The following is an 18,286-nucleotide window of genomic DNA, read 5'->3' as shown; positions in this document are numbered from 1 at the left end:
TTAATTCTATATCGAGGTTCTTCAAACGCAACGTTCCTATGGAACACGATGAGAAATCGTTCACGCCGTGCGCTCAACCACTGCCGCCATGGCTGACCCTCATGCGGTGTGCGAAACCGACGCATGTTTATATCGTGTCTTTTTTATACTTAGTAGTCTGCTTGCTGTGGCACAAAAAGTAAGTTAATAATTTTTAAATTGTAGTATGTTGTTTTTTTTCAGAGTTGTAATCGCCATGCGCAGTTCGCGCTATTATTGATAAAATACGGTACGGACGTCAAAGCGATGGCGACGTTGACAATTTCCTCGCGGTTTCCGAACCGCCGCCGGTCCGCAGCAGTCACGGCATGTCTCGGTAATCACGGTCTCAGCATTAGAAGTTCGTTTCGGTGGTTGGGCAGTTATAAATAAATAATTATAATGTTACCCTGCCCGAAACGCCTACGTCACAACGGACTGGAGATAGAGAGCGGGGTTAATAAAAATAAAAGAAAATAGCATTGCTATTAACGCGGGCACACGATATGTTCGCTGCAGTGCGACCCATGCTTAACTCGCAATGCAGAGTTTTGAGGGAAATGGCGTTATTCGCCAGGAGAGCGCCTACCGGCATTTCCGCATGCAGTGCACACAGTGCTATCGGAATGATATTCACCGATAAGCCAGCTTCAATCTAATTTCACAGTACGTTCGTTTCTGCGCCTAATGACTGCTGAGCCACAGCAGCATTTATTTCCTTCTCATCGGCCCTCCAAGCCGTAAAAAAACTTACCATTTCGTTTTTACCCACGACTAGTTCTGCCCGTTTGGCCCTCAATTGGGAATTTTTGCTTCCCACTTGACCCACAAATGGAAGCACTTACTTCCCAGTTGGTCCCCAGCTGCTCCCATTTCGCTCGCGACTGGGGAACAATGTTTCCCAGTTTCCCAACCCAGTTTTCCGATGTTTCCCAGTTTCTAGCAAGTGTAAAACGATGTTTCCCAGTTGCTGGAAAACTCGAACAATTTGCCTACCCCTTGGCCCCAAACGGGACCAGTTGAATTCCAACTGAGTTTCAAAGGGATACCATGTTGGCTTCCAATTGCGTTTCTTTTACTTCACCCATGCCGGCTTTGTTATTTCAACTACGATGTTATTAACCTAAGTTAAAAACATCATAGTCGAAATATATACGGGCAGCACATGTAACATATGAGGGCAAGACAACTAATTATCATTAGGGTAACGGGCTGGATTCAGAAAGAATGCAAGCACAGCAGAGCGGATCAGGTCGGGTGGGCAGATGAGGTTCGGAAGTTTGCTGGGATAATGTGGCCGCCGCTGGCATAGGACAGGGTTAACTGGAGAAATTTTTGGCCAGCAGTGGACGTAGGCTGGTGATGATAAAAAGTTGGCGTCAAGAAGTTTATTCCCAAGAAATATGAGGTCACACATTCAGCTACACAAATGCCAAAGCTCTCCTCAGTTCAACATTCCAATAATTAGTTATCATTGCTAGCGTGGTTAGCAGATTTAACACAACGTTGAGAAAAATTAACCCCCACAAATTGAACTGAACCAATTTTTGTACTTTAAATAGTTGGATAAGTTGAATAAACATACTTAATCAGCAAAAAATGGTTATTATAGTCCTGACTGCTGAATAACAAAAGAGTTTTTCAGTGTGTCCTCACTTTTCAGTGTGGTTGAGAAAGCTTGCATTGGCTGTAGCACAAGGTATAAATTGAATGTAAGAATAGTAAAGAAATAATGCAAATCCTGACCAAAGTGACTGGCATTTTAAACCAAATGCGTACAGTTGAGTCAGAAACCTGATGGTTGTGCATTCATATTTGTCTTTACTACTTCCCACATTTTTCTTCTTTTTAGTTAGGATAATGTTGCTGTGAAGCGAGCACGAAGCTACACAAAAACACATTCAGCGCTGGTCAAGCCTTCAATTTGTAGTCAACAGCAATTTCCAAATTTAAATGCATTGAGGCAACCCGAAATATCGAACGATTGAAAAATATAGAATTCTTAAATTATATCTTACATTCCCAGGACGTGACAAGTAATATCTACGAGGAGTCTAGGTTGAGGCAGATATAATGTCGTGGGTACGTCTCCAGCTTTTCCACGAAAAAAGGTTGGTAAATAAGACGTCTGAGAGATTTTCCCTCGGTACATAGACGTTCAGACTTAATCTGGACATCTCTGGCAGGTTTGTTGTTTGCTGGGCGTTTATCACTACAGGTTTGTTCTCCATGGCTGCAATTTTGTAGCCATGGAGAAGACGATGCCAAATAGTGTTTAAAACGAGCAAAAGGTTGCTCACTACAGCCGTGCAGGGCGAGGGAATGCGATGTTTCTCCGCACAGATCCGAAAATGAGCACATGAAGAGCGGCGGAAGTCTAGTGCGTACGTAGCGTCTGCTAATGAGGTGTTCGAAAGGCTCCACTGACTGCCGCACCCGATTGGAAACTTGTCTGGGGATTTCCCCGGCTCCGGAGCCTCGATTCTCAGCTTAGATCGCGGCTAGAGTTATCTCATGCTTAGTCGCTCCGGGAAAGAAAAAGGATAGCCATCGCCAAATAAGCGAACGTCGATTTTGAGGTCCCTAATATGGTTTCCTGCAGCTTTTTTCTCTTTTTTGTTTCAGTCTCTTCTAATGTGGCTGCCAGGCGGGTAAGTTGTGAGGCTCATCAATTCGTTTATTTACTAGGTTGAGCTATTCATAGTATATAATCACAACCTTTTAGCAGGCGCATCTTAGAAAGTTTAATTAGATGGATACTTAAACGGTCACTGCCCACCTCCTAGTCGAAAAAATTTTCTACCTCTCTGGTAGCGAGGCATCGTCCCCGGAAGATACATTTTTTGAAAAAACTCATTAATAGCGCAATTACAGCCATCGCAATCAAGCAACTTCGCCGTGCTCCTCTCCTTCTGTTCTCTCCTCGAGATTTTTCTCCCGCGCGCACGTCCAGTAGGCTCCGGAAGGGCAAATCGCCCTTCCTACTCCAACGTTAGCCGGAGCCTTGGTGTCTGGCGGAGTGCGTCGCATGTCTACGCAATGGCCCCGCCCTGAAAAGAATTCTTGTCTTGCTTTCTGCCACGCGGTCTCTTTAGTGGGGGAAGGAGGGGAGAGTGGCAGGTCTCCCAACACCCTCTCTAATTTGCTATTTGGGTCTCTTCGCGGTGTTTCCTCGGATTTTTTTCTTTGTTCTTCCTCTCCCCAGTTGCTGTTTTAAGCATGAAATGCTTTTAGCTGCCGTTGTCGGCAGTGTGGTGACGTCACGCCGAGACCGAGAGCCAACATCCGGGCACTGAATTCCACTCATCCGGGCTTTAAGAGAAGTTTATTGAACCCTCGATCAAAAAGGAACGTCCGTCCCTCTACAGAAACAAAGGTACATTACGGCGACTAACGTCGCCCGGTGCTAACACACACACGCAGGGAACTTAATTGTCCAAAACCACAAGATGTCCAAGAAAGTTCAGAGGTCCTTACGCGCGGGCGAAGCACGCCGGATGGAAAAATCGCGCACAAAAGCCCGCGCAAAAACATCGCGCACAAATGACGCGCACAAACTTAAAGCGCGAACAACGCGCATAAACCTCGCGCACGAACAGAACGCGCGAACAGAACGCGCACCACACAGGCGCGCCACACTTAATATGGCAGGAGCCGCACCGGCAGACGGCCCTGCCTGCGACGATGAAGCGGAAGGACCAGCGCCGAAGGAACTGGTGCTCCTCCAGCGATACGAGGTCCACGCAGGCTTGGGCCAACATGCGTGCACGTACCTGCTGTGAAATGGGTTGCATGGCCCTCTGTGGTCGTCCTTGCAGAGCCGCCACACCTCCCTGGCGCCCAGCGCAAATGCCCCGACGCAAAGTAGCAGGCGTACTAAAGGATCGCGAAACCTGGAGTTGGGGCCGAGGGTCGCTCCGAAAATTCGAGACATGAGGACCCAAACTGTCCTGGCTACAGAACACTCAATGAGCGCGTGCGGCAAGGTTTCTACGAGGACACATTGCGGACATCGGTTGGAGAGAGCCACGCCCCAAGCCGCCAGGCGATCTGCCGTAGGCAGGGCCCGCCAGCCCCGCATCCAGCCAAAGTCTCGCACGTCTGCGGGAAGGGAAGACGACGTCAGGTACCGCCATCGCACCTCTCTGCTTAGCGCCAATTTCTCCTTTGGGGCTTCTTTTATGGCCAGGAGCTCGCATACCCGAGAGGCGGGAGTTGAAATACGCTCCACCTCTGGCAGCGCTGCGGTGAGCGACCTGAGCGTCTGGCAGACTCGCCGGAAAAACCGAGGATGCTGGAAGGCTGTCGGGCCGACACTCTGCACGGAGAGGAAAAGGGAGCGTGACGTACCGAGTAAGTATGACAGGAGCGCCCTGCCCGGGTAGCCGGCCTGGTTAGCCAGCTCGCTGGTCGCCCGCAAAGCAAGCACGTTGCAGAATGTGGGCAGGTGGGGAATGCTGAATCCCCCCATGTTAGTAGGAAGCCGGAGGAGAGCGCGCGCTACAGACTCCGTCTTTCCTGCCCAAAAGAACGAGCCACATAAAGTGGCCAAACGGCGCGTGAAGGTGCGGGGTAGGTGGGCGACGCGAGCGACATAGTACAGTGGGGCGCACACCGACGCGCGGATGATGAATGCGCGCTCCGCGAGGGAGAGACAGAAACGCGCCGCCACTGACAACCGTGTCTCAGCGGTCTCTCTAAGCCGGGTCCACGTCTCGCGAGCCGGCTCGCCGGACGCGAGGAAATAAACCCCTAGAACCTTCAAGGCCGAAACCCACTCTACGTCGCGCAACAGGTCTGAGGAGAACGCGCCAAAACGCAACGCTCTACTCTTGCCCCTGTTCAGCAGGGCGCCGGACCGCTCGCTGTACACTTCAAACAGCCGCAATAACGCTACGTAGCTGTCCTCGTCCCGCAGGAACAGGGACACATCGTCGGCGCATGCCGAGACCTTAACCTGGCCGTGGACCGGCAGCGGGAAACCGCGCACGGACGGGCTCGCGGCGATGCGACGCAACAGTGGGTCGAGGCGACAAGGGGCAGCCCTGCCTAATCCCTCTGGAAACACAAAAAGGAGCGCTGATCGCTCCGTTAACGGTCAGGCGGGCCGTAAGCCCCGAGTAGAGGAGCCCGACTCTATCTACGAAGGCTGATGGAAAGCTAAAAGCCTCGAGCACACCCAGCAGGTACTGGTGCTCGATACGGTCAAAAGCTTTGGACTGGTCAAGCGAGACAAAGCAGCCCGGGATTCCCGCTCTCGAGATGAATGTGAACAATGTGTTTCGTTCCTTAATAATGTGAACAAGTCACGAGTAAGTGCGAGAGCGGAAAACACCGAACGGCCCGGCACGCTGCACGTTTGCGCTGGGCTGACCACCGAGGGCAGAATCGCGCTCAACCTGTTCGCCAGCAGTGACGCCACGATCTTGTAGTCTGCGTTGAGCAGAGTGATCTGACGCCACGCCTGCGGGTCAGATGGGCACCCGCCCGGCTTCAGAATGAGCGTGACTCGGCTCTCTCTGAATGACTCTAGTCGAGCTCCGTCCGTCTGAAAGCTGTTGACCATATCGAGCAGAAGACCCTCTAAAACGTCGTACAGCTTCGCATAGAAACTGACGGGGATACCGTCAGGTCCGGGGGCCGAGGCAGCATTCATTCTAGCTACTGTGGCGCGGAGCTCGTCTGGCGTCGCCGACGCGCAGAGATGCTGCGAGAGCTCGTCATGGACTGCGGGGAGACCCTGGCAAAAATCGCGGAGTGCGTCGTGGAACGCGGGGTCGCCTGCCCGCTCGGCACTGGATGCGAAAAGCTGGGACACGTGGCGTGTGAGGACTTCGCGTATCTCCGTGGCGCTGCTGCTCGTGGCCCCGTTGGGCAGCGCGATCTCCGCAATGAATGCGGGCGCATCCTCGTCGAGGGCACCTGCGCGAACCTGCCACAAGACCGAGGGATCGGCTACGCGCCTACGCTGAACGATGGTTCGGCTGGCAGCGCGCGACGATTGCCGCAGCAGCGTCTCGTAGCGAGCCTTCAATAAATTGTAATAGTCCCACATAGCGAATGTAAGCGGCGCGCCTCTCTTGACTATGCGGATGCGAGCCAGCGTCTCGTTGAGTTCGCGGGTGATGCGTGCTCTTCGCCGGCGGCCTTCCGCGATAAGAAGTGCGCGCCACTCGCCCTTTCGCTCGTCCCACGGCACTGATGGATTAGCGCGCGCCCGGAGCACCCAGCGCACGCTGCAACGATGTGAGACTCGACCAATCTGTCAGTATCCTGGCGTCCATTCGCCAAAAGTCTACTCGTGGGGCGCACCCGCCGAAATCCAGCACTACTGACAGCGGTCGATGGTCGGTGAAGTGCGGAGTGCCCGCGGGAAACGCGAGTACCTCGCACGAAGCTACATGACGCGCGAGGACGGGCGGGAGCAAGAACTTGTCCAGCCGACTGGCCGACCTCCCTCCCTCCCATGTGGCCCCGAAGTTATCGCCATGCGACGAGACCCATGCGTCGGTAAGTCGGAACTGCGCGCATAGGTCAAGCAGGGAGCGCGTGCCGGCGTAAGGCCGACCCTGACCTGGGCTGCGTACATCACGTGAAGGGTCCAGCACAATTAAAGTCGCCCACTATGAATGTGGGGTAGGCTTCTAGCGTAAAGCAATCGAGCGACTCGAAAAACGACGAAGAATCGCCTCGTTGCGCCGGCGCTTACACAACCAATGCCCTCACCCGTCTGCCGTTAAGGGAAAAATCGACGGCCAAAGTGCGACCGTCGACGCCGTACGTGCAATGTGCGCCTGAGCGGAGAGAACTATTGATAAATACGACACCAACACCGCATGACATTGCGTCGGTAAGCGAAAAGAATGCTGGCACGAGGAAGCGATTCTTAAAGCTGGTAACATCAAGCGCGGTGCGGAAGTTGCACTCCTGAAGGAAGAGAATGTCGATGCCCTGCGCGTGAGCGAAGTGCATCACCTCCCTCTGCTTATCCAGCGACCGAAATCCCTGAACGTTCACGGAGAGGAGATGCACCATCGCCATGATGAAAAAGCAGGGCGCCGACATTCCGCCGACAAGTTTAGGGTGCCCCGCCATTGGCGGAGTCGCTTGCGCGCGCCAGTTTTTTGGGGACGGACGGATCGGCTGAGCCGTGCGAGTCCGCGGACTGCGACAATGCGTGCTTCCCCGAGACCCTACTCAAGTCCATGGGTTCTGCGGAGGGTAGAAAGTCGGTGGCATCTCTCAACGCACCCTGCGAGGCATCGTGAAAAGGTGTCGTGCACGGGTTGCGATCAGTGGAGTCCTGGGCTTTCCCCTCCGCGGCCTCTGGGGGTGGTCGGCGCAGTGGACCTCGAGGCGGGCCGGCGGCGCTCGGTCGGTCGGTCGCTCCGGGCTGTTCGCAGGGGACGTCCCCGGTGAGCCGGAGCGTCGCGCCACGTGAGGGCACTCCGTCGCTCTCGTCCACTGTGGTCGAAGAGTAGTCCTCGCCAGAGGATGACGAGTCTGACGAGCTCGTCAGGGAGATCGGCGGGAGGTCGCCGATGTAGGGGAACGTGAGCGAGTCCGTCGACGCCACGTCCGCGGTGTTCTCCGGCTCCTCCTGCGATAAGGCTGCAGGCTCTGGGCCGGCCGGGGTTTCCGACACGTGAGTGGCCGGCGTGTCGTCGTCCTGGCGTGGCGCGGTCTCCGCAGGGAGCGCCGTCGCTGGGGCAGTAACCATGTCCTGCGGCGGTTGCGCCTCTGGCGATGCCGGCTTCTTCTGAGGGCCGCCGGAAGCGGCCGCCGCCGCGTAGGAGCACGGCCGCAGGCAGTTGGCCGTGGCGTGGGCTCCTGAGCAGCGTCGGCACGCCGCCTCGCATCCGGCCGTTTCGTGCCCGAACTCATCGCAGCGGGCGCACCGCGGCGAGCGGCAGGCCGCGCCGACATGTCCGTCCTGGCCACAGCATGAGCAGACCTTTCGGACGCCCCTGTAGTAGACATGACGCGGTGACCCTGACATGAAGTTAGGTACCTCCTGCTTCATCTCCATCCTGACGAGTCGCTGGCCGTTGCTCACGTGGCGTCGCCCCTTCAACGTCGGATGAGAGATCTCGAGCACCTTGCCGTAAGGGCTCAGTACCGAGGCCAGCGCCGCGTCCCCGACGAACAGCGGCACCCGGAATGCCGTTAGGCGGACCACGGAGGGGCCCACGCAAGAGACTGGGACAGAGGGCCCGTTCACTGGGAACGATCCCTCGGCTAGGAGCTTTTGTGCCGCCGCAGCTGAGGTCACGGCGATACAAAACTTGAACCCTACTTGATGTTGGAGGCTTTCGAGCCCTTTGGGGCCGACGATGCTTTCAATGCCGTCTACAATGTCGTTGGCCGTGGCGTCCGCGTTCATAGTGAACCAGTGCGCCTTGGGTGGAGGCGCCCGGAACTCCGGACCAGCAGGACCGGAAGCTGGCATGGTGGCAGCAGGGGGGCCTGGAAAAGTAGGACCAGTCCAGGAAGGGGCTCCCGGGCAGCCGGCGGCCAGCGCGGCGCCGGGATGGCGATCCTCCAGGGGGCGGCGCCTGCTGCTGGGGGCGGGGTCCAGGGGTCCGCTCCGCTTCGGGTAGGGCCTCGTTCCTCGCAAGACTGGCAGAAACTACGCAATGGTCCCAAACGAGAACATCCGGGCACCGTACGAGATTTAACGAGAGTCAACGCGACTCTCTAAGCCCTCATACGGGACCGGCAAACAAGCGCCGGTTGCTCTACAAACGAGTCAGAAAAAATAACTGCTGCCAGTGTCTTCTCAATGTTCATCAAGATATCACTCGAGCTGTGCATTTTATTATGAACAGAATTATAATTTCAGATTTCTAATAACGCGTGCAAAAAGCACATACATGCCACGATACACTTCGTTGTCATACGTGATCTGTTAGGGGCTTTGAGAGAAGCCCGCTTAGAGAAAGAGGGGAGCTCCAGGGCGAGAAGGGCTTTCGGCCGAAAACTGCTTTCGCGCGCTCCCCAAGGATGGCTCTACGGTCCTGCACTCACGCATGTAAAAGACCGGCCGCTGGGCCATTAGGTCATGCCGTTTCCCCCTCTGGCAGGCAGATTATATACGCTTGCGGAGTATTCGAACGCGCTGCATATACATTCTTGTCAGGCCTGCGTCTCGTCGTGTCCGCGTACGCTTCTGCATCGTCCTACATTTCAATGCCGCCACCGTCACAGCTGCTTAAGCCGAGCAATGGAGCCTCATAAAACGAGAGGTATATGTAGTAAGCGTCTTGCGGAAAGCGATCGCTTTGCGAGTGATACGCCACAGAAGAAGACTGCTCGCCCCTGCCCTGCCGACAACGAACACTAGACCCATTTCAAGATTTTGACTAGTACCATCTACAAGCAACGTGTTATGCCCGTAAACATTTCATGCTTACTCTACTCTAGAGTACGGTTACGGGAGAGGCAGAGATTTTTTTGTTTATTTGTTTGTTTCTTTGTTTATTTGAAACTTCTTTTTCACCTTCTCCACTCCCTTCCGTGCCCCTCCTGGTTGCGTATGCAACAAAACTACTTGACCCCTATCTTTTACCAGCCTGTGTTCGTCCCCCGCTTCTCCATCGTCAATTTGCATTGCTTGGTGTGCGTGCCTTTGCGGCCTTGCTTCGCTACACGTTTTTCCGCACTCTGTGCCTTCCGTGTTGTCTGAGGCTGCTTGTCCTTGGCTACTTTTTTTTTTCGCGTCAGGCCTTTGACAAGTCAACACGTGAGTGGTGTCTGCCTGCGCTTTTGATGTTTTTTTATTTGTTAGCTATTTTTGCTACTTTTAGCATCCTGTGCAGTCGTGCTCTTTGTCGGGCTCTCCGTTTCCGCTCCTCGATCTACGAAGTAAATGTCCAATGGAAGGCGAGCGCCGGCCATGTCTGTCATTGTGTCCTGAATTTGCAGCCCTGTTGTCCGAAGTTGTCGAAAGACTCTTGTTTGCCACTGCGATTCGAAAGTTCGCGATCGTCCTGGCCCAGCAAATGCGCCCGTACGTCGACACACGCGTAGTTGTCCGGAGTGAAAGTCTTCCGCAAACTACCACATGGCGTTGTGTCTGGAAAGCCGATGCGTTGGAGCCAGACACGACTCATCTCATAATCCTGGCAATCTGTGCCGGATCATGGTTTGACTCCAGTCACTGCGTGCGCATCCAACAACTAAACTGCGTCGTTGAATTTTCTCCCCACACTGAACGATAGAGAAACGCGATCAGCTCGACCATCGCTCGAACATGACAGCGAGTGCATCCTTTCATACATCTGTTTTTTTTTTTTCATCAACGTCATCCCTAGTTAACGAGCAGTCTTTTCATGCCTGAATTTGCTTTCGCGAGTCCTCCCCAACGTTTCACTTCCGGAGGGGCGGGAGTCCCTTTCGTTCGAAACGCACGGCTGTGCGCGTACCCAGGAACAGTGCGGGGGAACCGACTGCCTCCGTTTTCTATATTTTACTTTTAAAGGCTAGGCTTCAAGACTATCGCCGGAGGCTGTCGTCTCAGTTCTTTTTTTTTTTTTCATCCATGCGGGCTCGTACACGTATGCGAAAACGGAAGGCCCTGTGGAAAGCGTGCGCGCAACCAGCAGACGACGCGACAAACTGGCTACGCCCACCATTCGACCGTCAGTCAGAACGACGCACCAATGGAATTTCTTTAGTGAAAGGTTTCAGTATGACGTTAACCAGAAGGTTCAGGAGCCAGAGCAGAGGATAAGGACGTTTGCTTTTGGGAGGAAAGAACGAGCGGGTTTTGATTTAAATTTTTACAGCTTTTCGCGGCGCGCATGGCCCTCGTATTTTCCCGAGGTTAACTTCGATGCCTCATCTATGCAGTGGGCTCGTTTTTCTAAAATTTGCAGACTCCTGGTCAGCTGCCCTATAAGCTCCGCCTTTAAGCCTACAATGCGGTAGCCTTAATTGCTCCCTTCAGGGGTTTTATAATAATAATAATAATAATAATAACTTTATTTTCTGCCTCAAAAAGTGACAGAGGATCTGCAGAAAAAGCTGTCATAAACAGCTTGACTGAGCCGCAGCCCCCTATACCGGGCAGCAGTGACAGGCGACGAGAAAAAAATAACAAAAAACAAAAGAGAACAATTCAGAGAAAAACACATTATTAACACCAAGAAAAATGTTAAAATGTTTTCTCCGCTTACACTCATTGTTTATTTTTTATTTTCACTCATTTATCACAACTCAGTTTATAAATTCTTGTCTTTGAGCTCTTTGAGGTCCTTGAGCTTACTTTTTGCGAACAACCTCTCGCGGTATACCATTAATTTAACTCCCACCTTCTACGGCGATCAGTTTGCTGACAGCCCGGCGGGTGACTGCCCTTTTTCTTTCGAAAAGCGACGGAGCGTAAGAAAACGTCGGCCGTGGTAAGCGTCGTGGCTACGTAGACGGGGAAATTACGGCAGATATTTCAAAATGACCGCCGCAGTGACTGCAATGCGTCGCCAGCAGCCGTTGATTTCGCACTTCAGTACCGGCGCTCCTCATGCGCAGTGTTTCGGGTTCGCTATCGCGCCGCACGGGTTTACAGAAGTTCCCTTTCTTCGTTTCAAGAACTTAGATGGCAGCGTATTCTCCGTGGCTGCTATTCCGCTCTCTCAAAACCGTCAAACTTCGTTAATTAGGAAGGCAATTACTTTAGCACAGTTTGTTACCTAGCTGATAATTGTAACTTCTACAATCACTGACGTCCGCTGGGCGTGATAGCTTCCTCCTGAATAAGTTTTCCGAAAAGTATGTTTAAGGTTTTTTGAAAAATGTTTGCTGAAACGCCCGGCATTACAATTCTAGAATTGGCGACACCATATAAATGCATCCATAAAATCTTGCGACATTTCTTGTTGACGTCAGTCTCAGCTGGGGTGTGAACTTAGAGTGCGCTAGAGGTAGAGGGGAAAAAATTGTAACTATAATTACCAGTGCCACGATGTCGGCGGGGAATAGAAGGGGAGCCACACCTCCAGACACCAGAGTTGATTACCCTTTAGAATACTAAATAAATGAAAGCGAGCGCCAAGAGGCGATCAATTTCTTTTTTTATCATCCGTTGCGTTTCGTTCCCGCATTCCTGTTTCCTTATTCGTACTTGTAATTTGTTTGCCTCCCTGCGCGAATGTTGCAAAATGGATTGTTTTCCTGAAGAACTGCCGAGCACCAAGCATATGCAGCAGAGAACAGCCGAGCTAGTTGCGCCACGAAGATTGGCGCTTTCCAGGAACGAGGCTCTTGAAAATACTTCGTTTCAATACGTTAAAAAACCTAGCTTTGTTCAACACAATTCCTTTGCAACCACCTTGCTTTGACATTTCGCGCCCCATTGTACTGTCAAGTTAATCTAAGAGCTGGAAGTTCTGTCCCTCCAATAAAACGGCAGCCATGTCAACTTCGCCAGCTTCGATATATTTCGAGCCTTCCAAAAAATGCAGATAATTCAAATTCAGCCTTCCTTGGTCTACCAAAAGAAGCGCTCGGAAGCACGCGAACGCGATATGTGCGAAGAGTTCTGTGTTGGCGCTGGGCATACTCCGGCATACAGAGCAAACAACGGACACAGATGTAATTCCATATGCGCACAATGGCGACTCTAAACGCTAAGGCTTCCCGGAGGCTGGCAGTAGGCCAGTATAGCTTGAAACCATGTGAGAGGGAGTGGGAGAGCGAAAGAGTCTACCGTTACCATACGCAGCTAAATCGAAACTATAACCGAAACTCCTTACAGGAAACAGATTGTGCGGCAATGTGGAAATGTTCAAAGAATAGCTGCCACTTTCAGTCTCATCGGTTCCGGCGGCTTTAATGTAATAAGAAACCTAAGAGGGTTCTCGCATATCTTCCGCCCTTGCAGTTCGATGACATACCACGTCCCACCAGCGGTAATGCAGGACGTACTACGTCCGCCACTTACGTGCAAGGTTGGCACTGGCGATCAATCTGAAGGTTAGGTCACACGTAAACATAAATACCCCCAAAAGCCGAAGTTATGACAGCTGTCGCCGTTGCTGAGTTGATAGAACACCAGACGCGCAATTCGGAGGTCATGGGTTTCGTTCAGAATCGCGGCATGGCTTTGTTTTTTCTTCTGCTTTTCTAATCAATTACCTTTCAGCAATAAAATATTGACTAATAATCTTCTGTGATCAACACCACAAATTAAAATATAAAACAAAAAAACCCGTTGTCCTTGGTTTCTGTGGCTGTTGGCTCCCCCGCCACATCTGTGTGTTTGTGTGTAGCGGGGGAGCCAACCAACCCCCCCCCACACACACACACGCACGCACGCACACACACACGCGCACACACGCACGCACGCACGCACACACACACACACGCACACACACACACGCACGCACACACACACACACACACACACATATATATATATATATATATATATATATATATATATATATATATATATATATATTTATACATGGTCTGTTCTGAAAGTAGCAGGACTCATTTTTTTAAACAAAATTTATTCAAGTGAATAGTACAAACGATTACAATTTTTCAAGGCAGCACCCTTCCGCACCTACACGCTGCTGCCAATGAGTTTTACAGTTTTCGTATGCCTCCAGGAACGCCTGGACCGGAATGCTGTTTAGCTCCCTCGTCACGGCCTGTTCAACCACCTCTACCGGTCCGTGATGTTTCCCCTCGAGCGTAGATTTAATTCTCGGGAATAGAAGAAAGTCTGGCGGGGTCACGTCGAGGTTGTAGGGGTGCTGAGGCAGCGTTGCCGCCTTGGGCTGGGCAGAAAATCGCTGTCCGCATTCACATGATGAAGATCACTTTCTGGTTGGCCTTTTGCTCCTCTGACAACACTCCGGGCACCAACTTCGCGCACACTTTCCTCATAACTAATATTTCTGCAACAATCTCAAAAACTTGGGTTTGAGGAATGCTCAAGTCATCAGCAATCATTCTGATACTCATTCTACGATCACTGTTAAGTAAATGTTTCACTCGCGACACATTTTCGTTGGTCTTGCTGGTCGAAGGGCGTCTGGAGCGGTCGTCTTCCTTCACTTTTTCCTTATCTTCACGGAAAAGCTTGTGCCGCTCAAAAACACCTGATCTACCCATGGAAGCGTCACCGTAGGCCTCCTTAATCATGTTGTGAGTCTCTTTGCCCGTTTGACCAAGATTTACTCAAAATTTGATCGCGTATCACTGATGCAGTAAACGCTCGACGATTCTGCGTGACGAGACGTTTCGACAGGGGTTCACACTACAAGCGACCTCCTCTCTTCAACGGCCGAGAGCCTACTACCGATTTTTCCCAGCATTCCCAATATCCCCCTTCAACGATCCTGCACGTGCAGACAGCCTCTCGTCCGCCTGTTCGCCCAGGAAAAAAGCAGTCCTACTACTTTCAGAACAGACCCTGTGTATATATATATATATATATATATATATTAAGCACAACATCGAGCATACAAAGCAGTGGTATTAAATTTGCTGGTGGGTAACTTTTGCGGCCTTGGGGATGCGCTGACGGCCTTAAAACGTGAACAAGCCGCTTTCCACGAAAAATGCAGATTCTATGTGTTTCTATAGTTTTTTACGTTATGTCTAAATTCAAGATTCTATGCGGTTGGCCTCAGTGTGCAGAAAACTCTGAACAAAGGCAGTGAAGACTACGTGTCTGCCTGGAAATCTTTCAAGGAGCGCTTGGTACGGAATGGACTAAAGCAACTTGTTGAAGTCGGTGTTGTTCGGCGCTTGCGATCGATGACAAAAGTGTCAAAGTGGGAATCCTTGGTTGTCTGTTTCTTTTCTCTTTGAAAGCAGAAGACGACCACGAAGTGCATTTTGCGTGGGAAAAAGTTATCTGCTAGCATAAGCGTGTTTTGTTAACATGCAGCTGTGGTACAGAGGTGACCGCGAGAACCCACCCCTTCTACGAGACAACTTTGCAGGTTCCCTCCGACACCCGCCGCGAGCACTTGCTCACCGTCGATGGCGCGAGGCCTGCGTACGCCTCGTTACCAGCCGCAACATGAAAGCCTCCGGTGGCAAAGAACCGCTGTGCACAAAGCACCTGCCGCCGCACCGACAGCGCACTCGCACGCACACTTCAAAGTTCATCGGCGACTTCGTCGCGCAGCCACTCCACAGTCCGCTTCTACAGTCTAAAAAGATATCGAAGCAGCTCGTACGGCTAGTCAAACGCGTCTTCGTCAGCCCTCCATCGCCGCTGCTCGCGCCGACGCAGCCACCTCATTCCTTTCGCCACATACATCGCCGCTGGTTTCTGTCACAAACGCAACGGTCAAATGGACCGCCTCGAGGCGGGCAAACAAAAAATAAATTTGTGCCTACATAAATAAGTGTGGAACGTCATTCCTTCCGCCACATCTGTGACGTGATCTGCAGCCGCCCGGAGGCAAAAAACACTATGTCCGCCGGTTACGGCCGAATAATAGGAGCGGGACCAATCGATCCGTTTTTTACAAATTCGGGATTTGATCGTTCCGTAATACGGCCCCTCGTTTCGCTAAACAGTCAACAATGTTTTGCAGCAGATGGAGCGCGTACGTTTCCATGTGTTTGTACGCAATTGAATGATCTGCTCTGCCTTACCTCGCCGTAATAATTTTTTGCCGCGAATATACGTACATCGCGTAAACTTTTGTCCATGACTGTATATTGAGGGTGTGCCTGCTCTTTGCCGACCAGAAAAATGCCAGGCTTGAAGCTGCTCGCGTCCGCCTTGCCATAAATGCATCAGGTTGTTCCCATCCACTGCTCTCGCTTCCCCGAGCTCCTCCCGGTTTCTGAACATTTCCAGCACGTGCCATCACCTTGAAGACCTGCAATCACTCCGGCTTCAAGAAAAATCCCATCTTCCCGCCACTCTACTGATGCTGGCTGGCAACTGCTGATTTGCACGATTATCGTCGAAGAACCCCATGGCTACATTCCTCGTCTGCCGCCTGTTTCGCGCTCTCTCCTCCCTCCTCTCGTTCGCATGACCTGATCAAGACCACATTAGCCACGAACTACCTGTATCTTATCGCGTCCCCGCATATACTGAGGCTGCTGCTACACCACATTTACAATTCCTGCTATCCTGTTGTGAACCTGTCCAACACAACCTCCCCACTTTTTCTACAAGACCTTCCGCCCCTGCTTATCTAGTATTACGTTCGCGTCCACTCTGTCCGGTTTCTTTTTACTGTGGTGTTTCTGCTCATGTAATTTGTGTCTGTCACCCCCACGAGCGCGACGAGCGGGCAGGGTCGTTACTATTACCTTCGACGCGACCACATGTACCACCCGTCATCACTGCCCTTCCCCGCCGACCGTGCATCGCGCCACCGTTCGTGGTCACCTTTGCATCGCTCTTCATAGCACCTTTGCTCCCCTTCTTAGCTTTCGGTCTACCCCCCTCCCCTTACCCCCTGAAAACAGACTTGTGCAGTTTCAGAAGGCAGAATCGCACCATTACCTCCTCCTTCCAACCCTCCTGCGGCCCCGTTCTGTGCGTTGTTCGTTGAGATGGAAGCACCGCTTGTCGAAGCATTGACACCAGCGCCACTCTCATTAACTCGCTCCGACCTGTGTTTAGAATCTAAAAATCCATACTCTCTACTCCGGTCCGCGTCTGCGTGCTGTTAATGAGGCTTCGATACATCGTTCTGGATACTGCCAGCTCACATCGCTATCAGCTACATCCGCGATCACATTGAACTCGCTATCATCGCTTCTTGTGGTCATCAACTCATTCTCGGCTGGTATTTCCTTGCATCAACTGCCGCTGTCATTACGTGCCTCCAACCAACCCTCGAAGTTACTGAAACCGGCATCCATCACCTCTCTGAACGGACACCACATCACTTGGTTACAGCCGGTGGAAATATTTCCTCTATCCTGGCTGCGGCGATAAGATTCCACTTGCCTCTGACCACATTGCAGATGGGGCGTATTGATCGTACCGGAATGTTCTTTCTATCCCGATATTTTTTTTTTACTTCGGCTTTTAGTTTCTCACGCGGTTCGTATCTATTGGCGTAATGTTACACCTGAGTCCATTCTTCTCCGCAAAGCATCTACGGTTTCTTCAATCGTGGAAAGCGGTAGCGCGAGCCAATAAGAACGAGAGAGAGACACGAGAACAGAGGAGAAGCGCTGCCGCTTTCCACGATCATTAACCAATTAGCCCGCACCAAAATATTAGTATCTTCAATCGCCAGCGTTCAGCCTGTGACGATTCTCTCGCTTTAACAAGTCGCGCCGACCTCTACCTCAGCTACTTCCTCTGGTCGCACGCCTTCCTCTACCGTCAGCCCCACTCTCACCTGATACAAGGCCTTGGTGGCCTTCTTTGAGAAGCGCGCCTCTTCCTTCGACCTACATTCTGCAGTTCTGGGCCAAACATGTGTAACCACCCATTGCATCGGAGCTTACGGTTCTGAGATCATTCACCGCCGCCCACACCGAGTGTCTAGTTTAGAACGCCAGCTTATCCAGACCAATGTCGCTGGCATGCTGCATCGTCACACCACACGTTGTTCGTCTAGTCCTTGGTCCTCACTAGACACTCTGTGATGCACCTGACATATTCTCATTCGTGACAAGGCTGAGGTCCTTATTTCGTTTGTTGAGAACCTCCTGATCGGTGGCGAGCCAAGGATGGTGGTTATGGACACCTTACATTCTTTAAAGCTTGTACTATTAGCTATTTCCAAAATTTCTTTTCTTCTCATCACTATATAGTATAAGGAAACGTTTGGGCCCTGTAAACCACTGTTGTTTTACACATTTGGATAAAATTCACACGTAAACAATTTTTTTTTACTTTAAGCTTGGTGCGCGACAGTCCAAGATCTTTTCTGCTCCACTAAACCTAACAAAACACAACACTGACTGCATATTTAACCTGCTCCTTATTTCTTATTGACTGACAGTTACATATAAGTAATATCTAAGGCAGTGTTTGCTTTGCCAAAGCTTGCAGTTTCTAAATTGGTGTGCTGCAATATAAACTCAGAAGCCTGAAAAATGCAATAGATCGTTTTTCAATCACAGCGCCGAGCGTGTTACGTTGCTAAGCAGACGCAAATAAGCTTGCAGTTGCAAAAACAAATTTGCGAGAGAATGCCAACTTTATTACCTTCGAGGAAATTACCGGTCAAATGTTGTACATTGTACGTTTTATGTGATTCTTTCCATTCGCATTACATATCGCACATTAACCTTAGACCCAGGTGTGTTGCATCGTCCATCT

Source organism: Amblyomma mixtum, unplaced genomic scaffold, assembly GCF_055824585.1.
Source record: "Amblyomma mixtum isolate Tamu unplaced genomic scaffold, ASM5582458v1 scaffold_18, whole genome shotgun sequence".
Lineage (NCBI taxonomy): Eukaryota > Metazoa > Arthropoda > Arachnida > Ixodida > Ixodidae > Amblyomma > Amblyomma mixtum.
The sequence above is the reverse complement of the archived record's forward strand: the minus strand, read 5'-3'. Positions refer to the sequence as shown.